We start from the raw sequence: 13,520 nt of genomic DNA on the forward strand, positions 1-13,520 counted from the left end.
GTATTAGCGGTTATGTGTCYTACTGCTAATTGGAAGAGAACCAATTGTGAATTACTAGGCAGAATATTGGCACCTGGTGAATCAGCCRTAGCATTTCCCATAGGATATTGGGCTTTCAAAGGCTGTCCCTTATCCAAATACTTACAAGGGCTCATCGTGTGTTCAAACATATAATGAATGCATAATCCATAGTTGGCTCTTAAGGCCAGAATGTAAAAGTCCTGTCAGGAAAGAAGGATTTACCATGATGCCAGAAAGGTCTAGAGGTGAATAGGTTATTGCTGGAGGTAGAGCGATGTAGCCTATTGCTACAATGCTAGGGATTAAAAAACACAAGAAAGAAAGAGCCCAACAACAAAAACAACCAACCAGCCAAAAAAATCAACCAACCAACCAAAAAACTCCAGAACTAACCAAACCCCCAACCTTTAACAGAAATTCCATCAAGTTTCCAATTTCAGGGCATAAACCAACCTCTAAAGAACTGCAAGTAGTTTCCCAATTTTTTTTGTCCCTGGCCATGTTCTACCACCTTCTTTGGAATGAAAAAATCTGGTGAAAGCTAATGGCTGGGATTGTTAGGGTGCTAAGRTGCTGTACAAAGTCAAGGCTCAAGTGGAAGTGGTGATGAATCGTTTCCCACCCAAGTGCTTCCTCTTTATTCTGTGTTGTCCTTAGTGGAAACAAGCACGAAGGTCAGTTTCTGGCTTTTCGAGGCTTTGTTTTTATTTTTCCTGGGGGGAAAACAACAAAAACAAAATATGATGTTAATTTCAGAATTTTTAATGTAGAAATTATGTGCCAGAGTTCATTTGGACCTCTGGAACACCAAAAGATAAATATGTATCCAGAAGTAGTAAATAATTAATTGCTTATTTTCAGGGAACCACTGATGAAAGTGARTTAATTTTTAATTTCAGATTATTTCTAGCTATATGCATCATGAACTCACTAGTTAATTTCTTTGTAGTCTCTACAGGAAAGCCTTTGCAGCTAGCATCATCACTAGAGCTACAGTGTTTTTCATGGATGCTGGATGTCACTGAACCAAGACTTGCATTTATTTGTGTTTCACTCACTGTCCAAAGTCTTCAAGCAAAATGGATTCTGCTAAACACTTTTCTCTCAGTAGTAATGTCATCAGATTGTGAGAAACAAAGGCCCTGTTCAGGGTCTTTATAGCATTTTAAGGTCTGCTGGTAAGGTGCAGAAGGAGAAACAAGTAAACCATGATGACTCTTCCTAAGCAAATATGTCAGAGAATCATGAGTCAGCTTGCTGAAACTTTTCATGTGAAGCCCTTCATTTCCATATGGACAGGAGTCAGTCCTTGAGTCTGTTGTCTGTAGTACTCACATAAATACACAGTAATCGTGTCCTGCTGGAAGTCAGGACTCCATTAATAAGATTTGCTTTGGGTGGAGATCACATTTAATTGTGCACTTTGGACTCCCTTTCAAGGCAAGTGTCCTAAAATGTCCCAATATCTGGAAGTCCAGCTACAGAGTAGAGATGGTGGTGATGAAGCCTCCTGTCTTCTTCCATGAAGAGAAAACAAAGCTTTTTCTGGTCATCCTTACAGCTCATAAATCCTCCAAGCTTTGTCAYGGTTGTTGAAAGCAGCCTTCTACAGCAGTAGAGGCTACCTAGGAGTCAGTTCTGTTGATCCCCTGCCCAGCTGAAGCCTGGCCCAACTGGAAGTCATGATGCAGATCTGGTATCTGCTCATGTATCACTGAGATGCAGTGGCAGATATGCAGTGAGCTTTTGTAACTCTCACCTGGCAGTGCCAGTGCTACTGATCTTTTSCATTGTGTGAATGCTGATTATATCCCAGGATACACTCACAGCTCTGAGCACAGCCAAGAAGTGTGTAAGCAATGCCAGGCTATTCAAGATAYCTGGAGCAATAGAGCTGTATTAGTACAATTCTCTGTCCAGGTTAGTAAGCAGCATTTGCTTGATTTCAAAGATCTCCATGCTGCTGCCTCTGAGCCTTCTGCTAGCCAAGGAAGGCAGTGTGGTCCTGCTTTCCACCTCTTCTGATAGCATAAGCCATACTGCCTGTGCAGACACCTGCCCTCTAATTCTAGTCTTTGGGAACATGAGAAAGAATTAAAAAGTACAGTGGAAAAGTGTGAGACAAAAGCATGTTAGATGCAAGATAATCATGTATCTTTTCTATTAGTCATTATCACTCATGTATTACCTGTGTTTTGGACATTTTAACAATATGCTTGGTCAAGATTTCAGTGTATGCTGCAGGTGCTGGAAAGTATGGACTAAAGAAATGGGCCATGTCCCCGTCCCTGTGAACTTTCTTCAAATTTAATTACAAAATACCATGAAATTCCCTCTAATGACAGGAAGACCACCTGGTTCCATGGCTTAAAAATTATGCTTAGCCAATTTTTTCAAAATTACTCTTCCCAGAAGCACCCCTATGTCTGGACTGGCCAGCACTTGCAAAAGAAGCTTGGGCTCTGTTTTGATCAGGAAGCTCTGTACATGTGACTCCCCTTATGAAGGATAAATTGCAAAAAAAATTTGAAGGGAGCTGTAGCTAAAACGTGGGCTCATGACCGCCTTTGTGACACCTCATAGCAGATGGAGGTACCCTTCTTCTTCCTTGCCCAGAGGGCATCAAGACTCAGACAAGCAAGACCCTTTCAGAATTTGTTTTCAGTTTTGGTTGTCTAGACTGTAAGTACACCACTGATGATAGGGTGGCATCTGTCATTGTTTGCCTGATTACACAGCAAGTTACCAGAGGCTGGAGCAGTGGGCTCAGTTATGTCCTTCCTGAGCTGCTGCTGCTGCTTTCTGCACCCTTCAAAGTATGACCTTTCTGAGCAAAGCAAAGCACTGCAAAGCCCATTAAGCACTGGTGCTGCTCAGTGCRGGGATTACAGAGTTAGGGAGAAAAAGCCTCTGGAGTGGGAGTTGTCTGGAGTTGTCTTTTCAGTACAGCCTCACAGCATTTATTTGTAAAAAACGGTTGAAACAAACGTAAAGTCTTCAGATCCATGCCGGGTAGAAACAAGACTTTCTGACCTTGCTGAAGATGTATTTTCTGCAAAGACCAACAAAATCCAAAAATCCCCATAACTGTCTTTAATTTACCATAATCTTTTCTTCCCTGAGAAGTTGCCAAGGCAGTTGAAGAAGGAATCAGGAATCAGGAACACAGAACAGCTATTCTGAGTCAGATCAAGGTCGGTTTTACCCAATAGTGTATTTCTGACAGTAGGGTATTCTTAAAAAAAAAGGGTAAAAAGAGTATGGTGCCTTTTCCTCTGCCAAACTCTCCAAGTTTCTGTTAATTTGCAGACTAGGCACTTCCTGAGACAGTGTTTTTTCCTTCATGTATTCAGTAGTACCTGGCAGATTTTTCTTCTGGGAATATATCTTTCCCTTTGAACCTTTTTTATGCTTTTGACCTGCACAACCACCCTGTGGCAGTGAGTTACACAGCCAAGGTGTATGCAAACAGAAACAGTTTTAGCTTCTTTTTGCTTAGGTTTTTGATGCTACCTACCTTTTATGCTGTGAGAAGCACTGCATAAGCATCCCCTATTTTCTCCCCATCATTCATGATCCTTTATGCATTGAATATGTTCTCCCTCAGCTGTTTTTATTCCAGTCTACAGTGGACTATTCTATTTAATCTTTCTTCCTAAATGATCTTTGATCATACAGATTGGCCTTCTCTGTACTAATTCTAGTTCTTCTGTACTCTGAAATACAAGAGTTTGCAATGAAGAGTGAGTACACAGGAAAAGGCAGCATGCAGATTTGAACTAGGAAAACTCTATTGCTTCCATCAGACTCCACTGAAAAGGCTTCAAGGGACAAGAAAATCACAAGTAACTGTGGAGTTAACCTTAAAATCACARGAGTTCCAAGTCAGCCAGAAAACTAAACTTCAGAGGACTCCTTGAGTTCCATTTTTCTTCCATCGTCCAGAGGATTCCCCAAGTCTTAATCTATGGAAAGGAAGCTTAAAAGTGCAGTCCATTCAAAAGCTGAATATAAAAGGATTATATAATCTAGCTGTTGTATGTTTGAAATATGCAAAAAACAGACAAACCCAAACTCTCTGAAGCTGTCTTTGAAAAGTGACTGAGCTGGTAACTTGCCATGTAGCTGTATGAAATGTAGGTCACTGAAGTTACAAATACATTATATGYATTAGTGTCCAGATTTCTGTTTTGAAATCTGTTGTGGCCTTTCCTCATTATGAGGAAACAAGGACATCATGGCATCTACAGCAGTCAGAGGCTTATGTGGCAAAGTCAAGAAAGGTCAGCAAGGTCCAGTTAAATACATCTCTGCTGAAGGAAATGAATTRTGATTGCACCACCTCTTTGGTGTTAAACATATAAATACATGAGTTGAAGTACTAGAAATACTTCTAGAAAAGCTAAGCATTATACAAGGTTTCAGCCTACTATGCTTTTTTGAAATAGATTCTCATGCCACTATTACAAATTCTAATGTAGTACTGCTCCCTGACAAATCCCTGAATTTGTTAAGTGTGGTGCAAAGTACAGAGAAACACAAAGGGAAGGTTAAAGAGATGTTTAATAGTGTTAATGTGTAGATTCTGTTCTGCCACAGATAGATCAATCTGAAATGAATTTCCTGGTTTCAGGGCAATGCTGTCAGGTTTATAATGCAATAGTGGCAAAATTCAATTCAGAGCTTTCTTTTTCTGCATTCATCTAATACACAAGAAAAAAAATCTCCTTTTTCTTCTCCATGCTGTCCCCAAACTGACATATAGTTTGTCACTGTAAGTCAATGGTGCTTGCTTTTCTGACTTTAAAGACCAACTTGAAAGATTTCAAAGATAAAATGTTCTGAATTAAGAGAGATAGTTAGCTTCAGATCATGGTTTAGTTCCTATTTACTATGCCTTTTCCTCAAAATAATAAGTGGTAACTTTTTTCAAGAGAAGTCCTAGTCTCCAAAAGCTCTTCCAAAGGATGTAAGGATCTGTTACTCCTCATTTGCTCTTGTCCCTGCAGATGCTAGTTTTCATCTCAAAGGTATTGCAGAATCATGGAATCAGTTGGAAAACACTATCAATTACTTATACATCTTCCTCTGTCATCTGACTGGGCACAGGACTGGTGCTCTGTATTTGACACTTAAATTACATATTAGCCACAAAGTAGACCTATGATATAGTCACATGCTTGGAAGGTTTCTTGGAATGTTCTTCAAGAGACCAATGTGCTATAAAGTGACTGATGAACTTGTACATTGAGTGATGTCTTTTTCTATTTCACTACTAGTATTAATCAACATGAAATCAATCCTCAGATTGTTATTGGCATGTATGTTCTGGGGATATAATCAGAGGGAGYAGAGCATTCAGCTTCCAACTTGCTGGTAGTAGACAGTAATTGCCTATAAGTCATGATCTGAAAATCCAATGCTAAGTGATATTGAACCACACAAAAGCTCTTATTACAGCGATAATCAGACAGGCACACAGCCTTGTGGACCTGAGGGAGAGCACCACTATCCAAAAGTATTATTTTTGAAAATTTCTCTTGCATTAAATGAAAAATCTAACAAAAAGAGTGATTCCTAACATGTATTTTGAAAAGAGATTTCAAAGAATGTCACTGCAGAGTTCTGTGTTTAAATTTTAATAGCTTCYGGATCAAATATACCTAGTCTATGAATGAAAAATCTTGGGGGAAAACAAATGTAATAACCAAGGCTACAAGTTCATCTGGTTTCTACTAGTCAAACTGGACTGCTTGCTATCTTCACTGTACTGTAGGGTAAGCAGAAAGAAACAAAAAGATTGAAATTTTTGGGAGATTATTAAAACAATGGTCCTTTAAAGAACAAATTATTTTTAGGAATRYAGCACAAATGGATTTTGATGATTTKATRTTAAAYATGCCTACCAGTATGCTTACTTTCTGTACTACTGTAAGTCTCACTGATTTCATTAGTACATAGATGGTCCTATGCAACTCTTTCCCCTCATGTCTTATTGAAACAATTGCAGTCAGCAGAAATGTGTGATTTCTGGCCACACTGATATGAAAAGAGATACCATAGCCTTTTACTTTTGCAATGTGCTCACTCACATTTGATCTGTAAGAATTGATAAAAACTAGTCACCTTGCTGAACATTTGTGAGCTGATTTGCTGAAATTTGTGTAGATTTGGACAAGTTTTCGACATGCAACAAAAAGCATAACCTAGATACATAAGCCACTCTTACACTTTGYTTTAATTCTTCATGACAACAAACAGGGACATCTTGTCAAGGAAAGGTTATCATTAAAATTGGCAAGACATTATCTGCTGTCTTTTGTCACAAAATAGTGAAACTAATCTGATTGAAATACAAAGCAATCACCCCTGCTTCTAWCCAGATGGAATATTTGAGCCCCAGTTAGTATTTGACAAAGCGGGTGAAAATGGGATTGTACTGTGGCAGTTGCCAGGTAACCTTGAGATAGTCCCACCTATAATGCCAGCCAAATTTATAAATTACATATATATTATAGACACAACATTGATTTCCTGTAGTCATATGTCACTAGTAGTGAGAAAATTGTTCATTTAGTTTACTGTGCCTTTTCTGATTTTTGTGGAAGTTGAAAACATTATCTTCTTAAATACCAAGAGCCGACTTTGAATAATTTCTTCATTTGGGAACAAATTAGTCCCATGGTTGGCCAGGCCAAGGGTAAGCGGATCATTRTGGTGCAGAAGAACAGAGCATCATTGACTCATTAATGAATGGTGATGTAGATATCAGAGAATTTACTCATGTTGCTTTAATCATGATTTATAAGTACAAAGTATGTGAAATATAAATAATTTTTTAAAAAATTAAACTYTGAAGTTTCATTTGTTTTCATTCAGCCTTGTGCAAGATGTTTTAAGCTGATTTACTGTTACTGGCCATGGAATGAAGACACACCTTCCTGCCAGCACTGTTAGAGACTTTCCCTTCTGAACTGGAAGCAAATCCTGTAGCTAGCACAACCCTTCCCAATACATCAGTTAACATACCTCACATATTCTGTGCAGTTGTTGGATGCTTCAGTGTATGTGCATACACTCGACCTTCCTTCTTAAAGGCTGTTCCTGTAAATTGCAGTTCACCACTGTAGTATTTGCAAGGCTATGAGCACACCCCATGGTACCTTACTGCCTGAGATGCAAACAATATAAAAAGTTACTAGGGACACTCTTTATATGAAGCTCACATAATTTCATATAAGCTCATTTGAACACTCTTATGAAGTCAGATCTGGTTCAAGAAAACTCCAGCTCAGCAGGAAACTTACTGTKTTGTGTATGAACTGTTTTCCTTGTGATTTGTGTCTGAATCAKGAGAAAGAACATCTTCAGTGCAAGCTGCATTGTTGGCAGAGCRTATACAGGCAGTTAAATCACTTTTATCTCCTTGATGTTTCTTGTGATTTGTTCTTTTTGTTTGGTTGGTGCKGGGTTTTTTCATTTACAATTGGTGGCAGAGCAGATGGCAAAGGCTTAGCTTGGTGTAATGTGTCCATAAAATAAGCAAAGCTGTCAGTGAGCCTTGTTTCCAGCAGGCCTATTCTACTTYGAGAAGGATTTTTCTTCCACTGGAATCATCCTCAAAAAAATGATTTTTAGAGGAAATGAGTTAGCTCTACTAGCAGCAAAATTTAGCAGTTTTGAGGTTCTCTCTAAGCTCACTGTAGGACTTCTCGTTTAGGGAAGGAAGGCAATACTTTGGGATTCTCTCTTCCACAAGGYAATGTTTTTTTGGTGAAACATGTAGGAATTCTTCAGTTTTGCTSTTTCTGCTCTTCTGTCATTAAAAGKTKTKKKGRRGWRRKARGWRGYRGSARGMWGMYRRMAWMATMRWRRMRWCAKYMSTSCWKSAKKWSWYMACWWSWTRAWRMARSWMRYMWSATKAWKWRSWGYMKYMWSWWSTYYTCWYSAYKTKWRAAAAAAAAACCTTTAGATTTTTKCACCCATTGGATTTGTGCTAATTCYTARATATTGTCTGAAGCTGTAACTTCAGMAGCTATTTCTGCCATTATTTCTGCTGCCAGGTGTGCCCAGTGTGTGCCAACACAACCAACCTTGCACAGATAGACCTTGCAAAGCCAGGCTTTTTCCCAAAACAATATCTTAACAGGAAATACAGGTAAAACAAACTTTAATGTTGTTTATTTCTTAGCTAAAGAAATTATGAAAYGGACTGCTTAAAAGATTTGCCGAAGGTTACACACCAAGTCTGAGGAAGAGCCATGTCTGAGGCAGAGCTCTGAACAGAAACTTCTGTGCATTCACCAGTGTTAACTGCATTCACCACAGTTCATCTTTTCAGAGGACTACTATGTAGGAAGGTTTTATTCAAAGCTGCTGACAAGTCTGACTAGCTGCTTTTCTAGCAAATGAAGGAGTGGCAGTTGGCAAAAAGTGATAATAGCGCTGGGCAGCAAAGATTGTAACTGCCTGTGCTATGCATTGTATTATATATTTTATCTTTAAAATGCTTCTTTAGAGAAGCACAGACAAATACAAAGGAAGTGGAAATCTGACACCTGCTTATAATTTATAATACTCATTATATTTTTGGGACAGCCATCCTTGGCAAGGTAAGTTATTTTATTTATAGGCAGGAGCTGCTCATGATTTGCATGGTAATGCATTCACATCTGCAAAGCCTATAAATTAGCCTCCAGCTCATTACAGCAATGCCATTGTCCTACTTGCCAGTATGTAATCTGATCCCAAATGTTTCAGATGTCCACAAAATAAAACAAGCCTGAGGGAAGAGCTTCACTTTTGCAGTATTAGCACACCAAAAAAAAAAATCTTCCTCCTGTGCAAAAAARGAAAATGACATAAAATGACTGGATGGGAGGAAACTGCTAAGTATTTCAAAAAGATGAGCCCCAAAGCCTAACACTCAAGAATCTGGAAAGCTGTTGCCATGTTTTAAGGTACTTTGGCCAGTTCAGCCAAAAGAATGAATTTATTGCAGCTTTTTAAAGGGTTCTAAGTAAAAGTAGCTTCATAGAAGATTAAGTCACTTACTTGGCTGATTTTGACGGCTGATATGCATCCTGATTTTATCCTAATGTATCATACTTGAGCACTTATTATTACTGTTTTGAGTCTGGTTGTGCACAGCTATTTGAAACAGATGCTGATGTTTTTTATTTTGGTGAACCTTATAAAGACAGTCCCTACTTCCAGGTGGTCAAGAGTTTACAATTATGTCAAGATTTTCCCCCTTCATTAAGCCATCAAAAAGATGAAATGCAGTGTAGACAAAGCAGGTTAATAGAGCACATATCCCCTCCCATCCAGATATGCAGATGCCTCCTGTGTTAATTCACTTTGTTGAAGGTCAAAGATGGATGGTAAGAAATTGCTGGGCCCCTAAGTTTGGCTTCTGGAATATCTCAGGCTCAACTTTGCTATGGTGGGTAWAAAGGAGAGGGCTCTCCACCAAGCTTGAATAAATGCTGGTTCACTTTTGTAACTTTCATCTCGTTGCCTTTAACAGTGCTGAGGCACATAAACATATCCATCCTTAAAAAAGAGAAAACTGAAACCCTTACAACCACAAGCTCTATCTACATCATTGGAAAGGTCTTTAACAGAGTGACAAAGAYGCTGTCACAAGCTGTCACCTGCTGCCCAGACTTGCTTTTGCATTACCCTACTGCTTACCTCCTCTGGCTTTTTCATCTCTTCCTTCCAACTTCTCCACCTATACTTCCTTGGCTCTAGAGTCCTCAAAAAMCTCTCTTCTTTGCTGCTCCTATAGGCAAATGACTGCAAATGAGAAGCAGGCCTGAAATAAGAGAGCTTCAACRGAGGTTTCAGAGTGGGAGGGGGTAAGGCACAAGTATTGCACAAATGTGATGTTGGATTCAGGATCCTGGTGTACCTGCACACAGGATGTGCGCCAGTATATTACATTTCTTTATTGAATTCTGGTTGATAATAATAGCTGGTTATTTATTTATTTATTTACTRTATCTCTGTCTCAGTAGGTGGGAGAACAGCAGAAAAACAGGGCTCTGCATGAGTCATAACCCAGAAAAAGCYCTGCTTGCGAATACAGCTCACACTGCTCTGCAGTGTAGCCCAGGTGATAAGCATCAGTGTTGCTGTTCTTTCCATGTTGTTGGTCTCACATTACCATGAATGATACTATTCACTGTGATGTATTCAAATGGAGCTACAGGGAGGAATAGGGATGTCTCCATTTTATTTTCATCTTTTCCATACTAACATGAGAAATAGGAAATGCAGCATAAAGAAAAAGAAATACTTATTTAGAACAAACACAGAAACATTAAAAAAAAAAAAAAAGTGTTACTGCTAAATCCAGTGTTTTGACCTCTTTTCTGTTCAGTTGTACTTTTGGTCTTACAAAGAATTGCACAAGGCTTGACCCAGCTATGGGCCCCAGGGAGGGTTTATCCATCTCTGCTGCATATCCCGCTGCATGAGTGGGCAGTACCCATGTATGACCAGAGCCTTGTCACYCCTGCAACTGGCAGATGGCTGGCAGGTCTTTCTTTAAAATACAGGACAGTCCCAGTGAACTCTGTGGGACCTTCCTAGTGAAGAGCTGGGCACAGAATGAGGGAACAAGAGGGCCTGGTGCTCTCCCTGAAATCTGCAGCTCCAACACATGTTTAAAGGCAGCCTTCCTTCTCWCAGTGGGAGTCGGGCTGCTCAGTGCTGGATCTGCAATGAACTTCTCATAGAAGGTCCCTGGAGTGGTCACTGCTGGATCTGGACAACTACACATATCTGGGGTGCTCTGAATGTGAATGGGAATGGGAGCAAGCGCGGATCAGGGTACCTCTCCTCTTCACATCTGTCTTGACCATAAACAGAAGACCATTTGGGATTGCTGAAGTGCCAGCCATGTGAGGCCCTCTTGAAATAGATGTCCCACAGAGAGAGAGCAAGCTCTGGCTGTGCTTGCAGCCCCCCTTTTAGAATGACTTTCTCCACTGGCCCTTCATTTAACCTGGGCTCCTCCTAGCCTTCCTCAGACTGTACAAGGAGACTCTGAGTAGTTGAAAGAGATTCCAGTATTTGAGTAGTTTATCAATGCTTCCCATGTTTCTATTCCCAGAAGAACGGAGTACAGGATGCACTGGGTGTTGCTGTTTAGATACTGCACTGAAAAGCATAGTCTCTGCAGCTAGACAGAGCTGATTCCTGTCCCATTTCTAACTGCATTCACTTTTTAAACATGGCATAATCTCCTTTACAATAATATTTGTGGGAAAAAAATCTTAGTAGTATTTTTGTTCAAATCACYTGTGATAAGGACTCATTTTCTTTTTTCCTCTGCCTACTGTGCTTTAAACTTTTGCAGAACCTATATTTTGTACCTAGTTTCTTCATGCTTTGTACTACTGTGATCTAAGGAATTATTTCTTCACAAATGGTAGCAAAAAAAAAGCATACAAAAACTAGAAATATGCATGCTGTAAAGACTGTTTAAAAACATACATTTCCGCTGTGTGTATTTAGCAGTTTCCATCTTTGCCATATGTTCTCTTCCTCATCAATTTGCCTTTTAGATTGTTCTTTAACACTTGCCTGTTTTYTTGCTTCTACAACAGAAGGGGAATTGATCTTTCATTTGTTCCACAAATATTCCTTATTGTCCCAGGTTTTATTACCCCATCTGTTATTGAGTGATCAATTAAAGTCTCTTGTGGTCTCACTTTTCCAACTGATCACACTATCCCACAGACTGTATTTCAATGTAATTGCTATCTACTGTATGATGTGTAAACTAGAGAGAGAGGAGCAAAAAGACGAGGRTATTTTTCCCCTGCCTACCATTTCTCTCTTTTTGTGTAAGCACATATCTTTCAGTGCTTAYTTCTTATCAATGACAGCATTTAAATGAAATCCCTCATCTCCACTCTTTTCTACATGAGACAATGCTTGTATCTCAGTGTTTGCTACTACAAAATACAAAAGTGTATACAAAATAAGGTCACCAGCACTTTATGGAAACAGGTAGATATTGTCATACTTCATGAGCTAAAACACTTCCCTGCAACCCTTCCCAAAAATGGGAACTTCTCTCTGCAAGCACTATTTCCCTGTTCCCTCTTTTCCATCTCCCAGCCCTTTCTTACTGTTCTCAATACTTACTCTTGGTCATGCATGTGCTAATTATGCCTCTCTATGTAGTTTTAAAATTACTTTTTCTCCTGTATTTTTAGGCATTTAGAACACCATATTCCGCACAGTCCTGTTTCATCTTTTTTGCACTCAACTGTCTATCACAGCAAGGGGCTCAAGAAAGGCATGCTTTTAAAATACAGCACTGTTAATGCAAGGGGAAGCTAAACCCTGCAAGTGTGATTAAACTAATATGAAGAAGGTGAGCAGCAGGACAAATGGATGGAAATTCCTACTCTCTGTCCAGCACAATGGGAGAGAAAACTCAGAATTATAACTATTTAAAATATTGCTTTTCTTAATAATAGAMCAAAGTGGGTCATTGCCAGGGAGAAACTCAGAAGCAGCTCCTGGTGGAACAAGGCTTGGGAGAAATTGAGTCAGAAGCAGCACCCCTGATTTGCCCCTGAAAATAATGACTCAAAGTATTGACGTTCATGCATGCTGTGTTAATCCAGTGAGTGCCACATCCACATGTGYTAATTTTGAGTTGTGATCCCTCATTTGTGCATGTGGTTACAGACCAGACTGTCTCTCAGAAACCAGGCCTCAGTGAACTGAGCTATGAACTGAGCTGGGTGAGTCATTTATGAAAGCTAAACAGAGACTTTAATGTGGAGCTCTGCAATCAAACATACTCTGTCTTCTTCTGGATGTGCAGGTGGTAATTAGGTTTATCCTGAAAGCTCCTGATGTCACTCCTGGGAACCAAGATACTGTTTTACAAGWGCTAACTATGCTGAGCCTGGAAAGAACAAAAATGTTGATTCTACAATGCTGTGTGGGCAGCTCTGAGATGCACATGTTTTTTTACAGAGAAGGAGGAATGGAGACAGGATGCAGATTGATATAAGCAAATGCAAATATTGGTGGAAAGAAAAACTGTATCTCTTTTACGCCAGTTTCTTCCATGAGATTTTTGAATGAAAAACTCCAGATTTGACTTGCTTCCTCAAAAATATGGAGCTTGTATACATATATATACATATATATATATATATATATATATATGGTAAATGTCAGTGCTAATAATGGACAGCAGTACAGGGGCTTCCACGTCCCTAAATGAACTCAAACCAATGGATGGAAGGCAGTGCCACACTCCCATTGGAAGGCATACAGGTGCTGGGCTCTGCCTTACACACAGTTGTGGCGCAGTCTTGGTGGGAACTAATGCCATGGCCTGGGTGAACCTCCATCATCAATRGTGAGACAATCAGACACTTCTCTGCACTTGAGCCTCAGTCTAAAACATCTGAGAGAGAGAAATTGCGCTTTAGGTCCTTGGCCTGCAGTTTCAGAGGAGG

Source organism: Malurus melanocephalus, unplaced genomic scaffold (genome assembly GCF_030028575.1).
Source record: "Malurus melanocephalus ecotype Western Australia unplaced genomic scaffold, MMel_1.1 scaffold_136, whole genome shotgun sequence".
NCBI classification, from domain to species: domain Eukaryota; kingdom Metazoa; phylum Chordata; class Aves; order Passeriformes; family Maluridae; genus Malurus; species Malurus melanocephalus.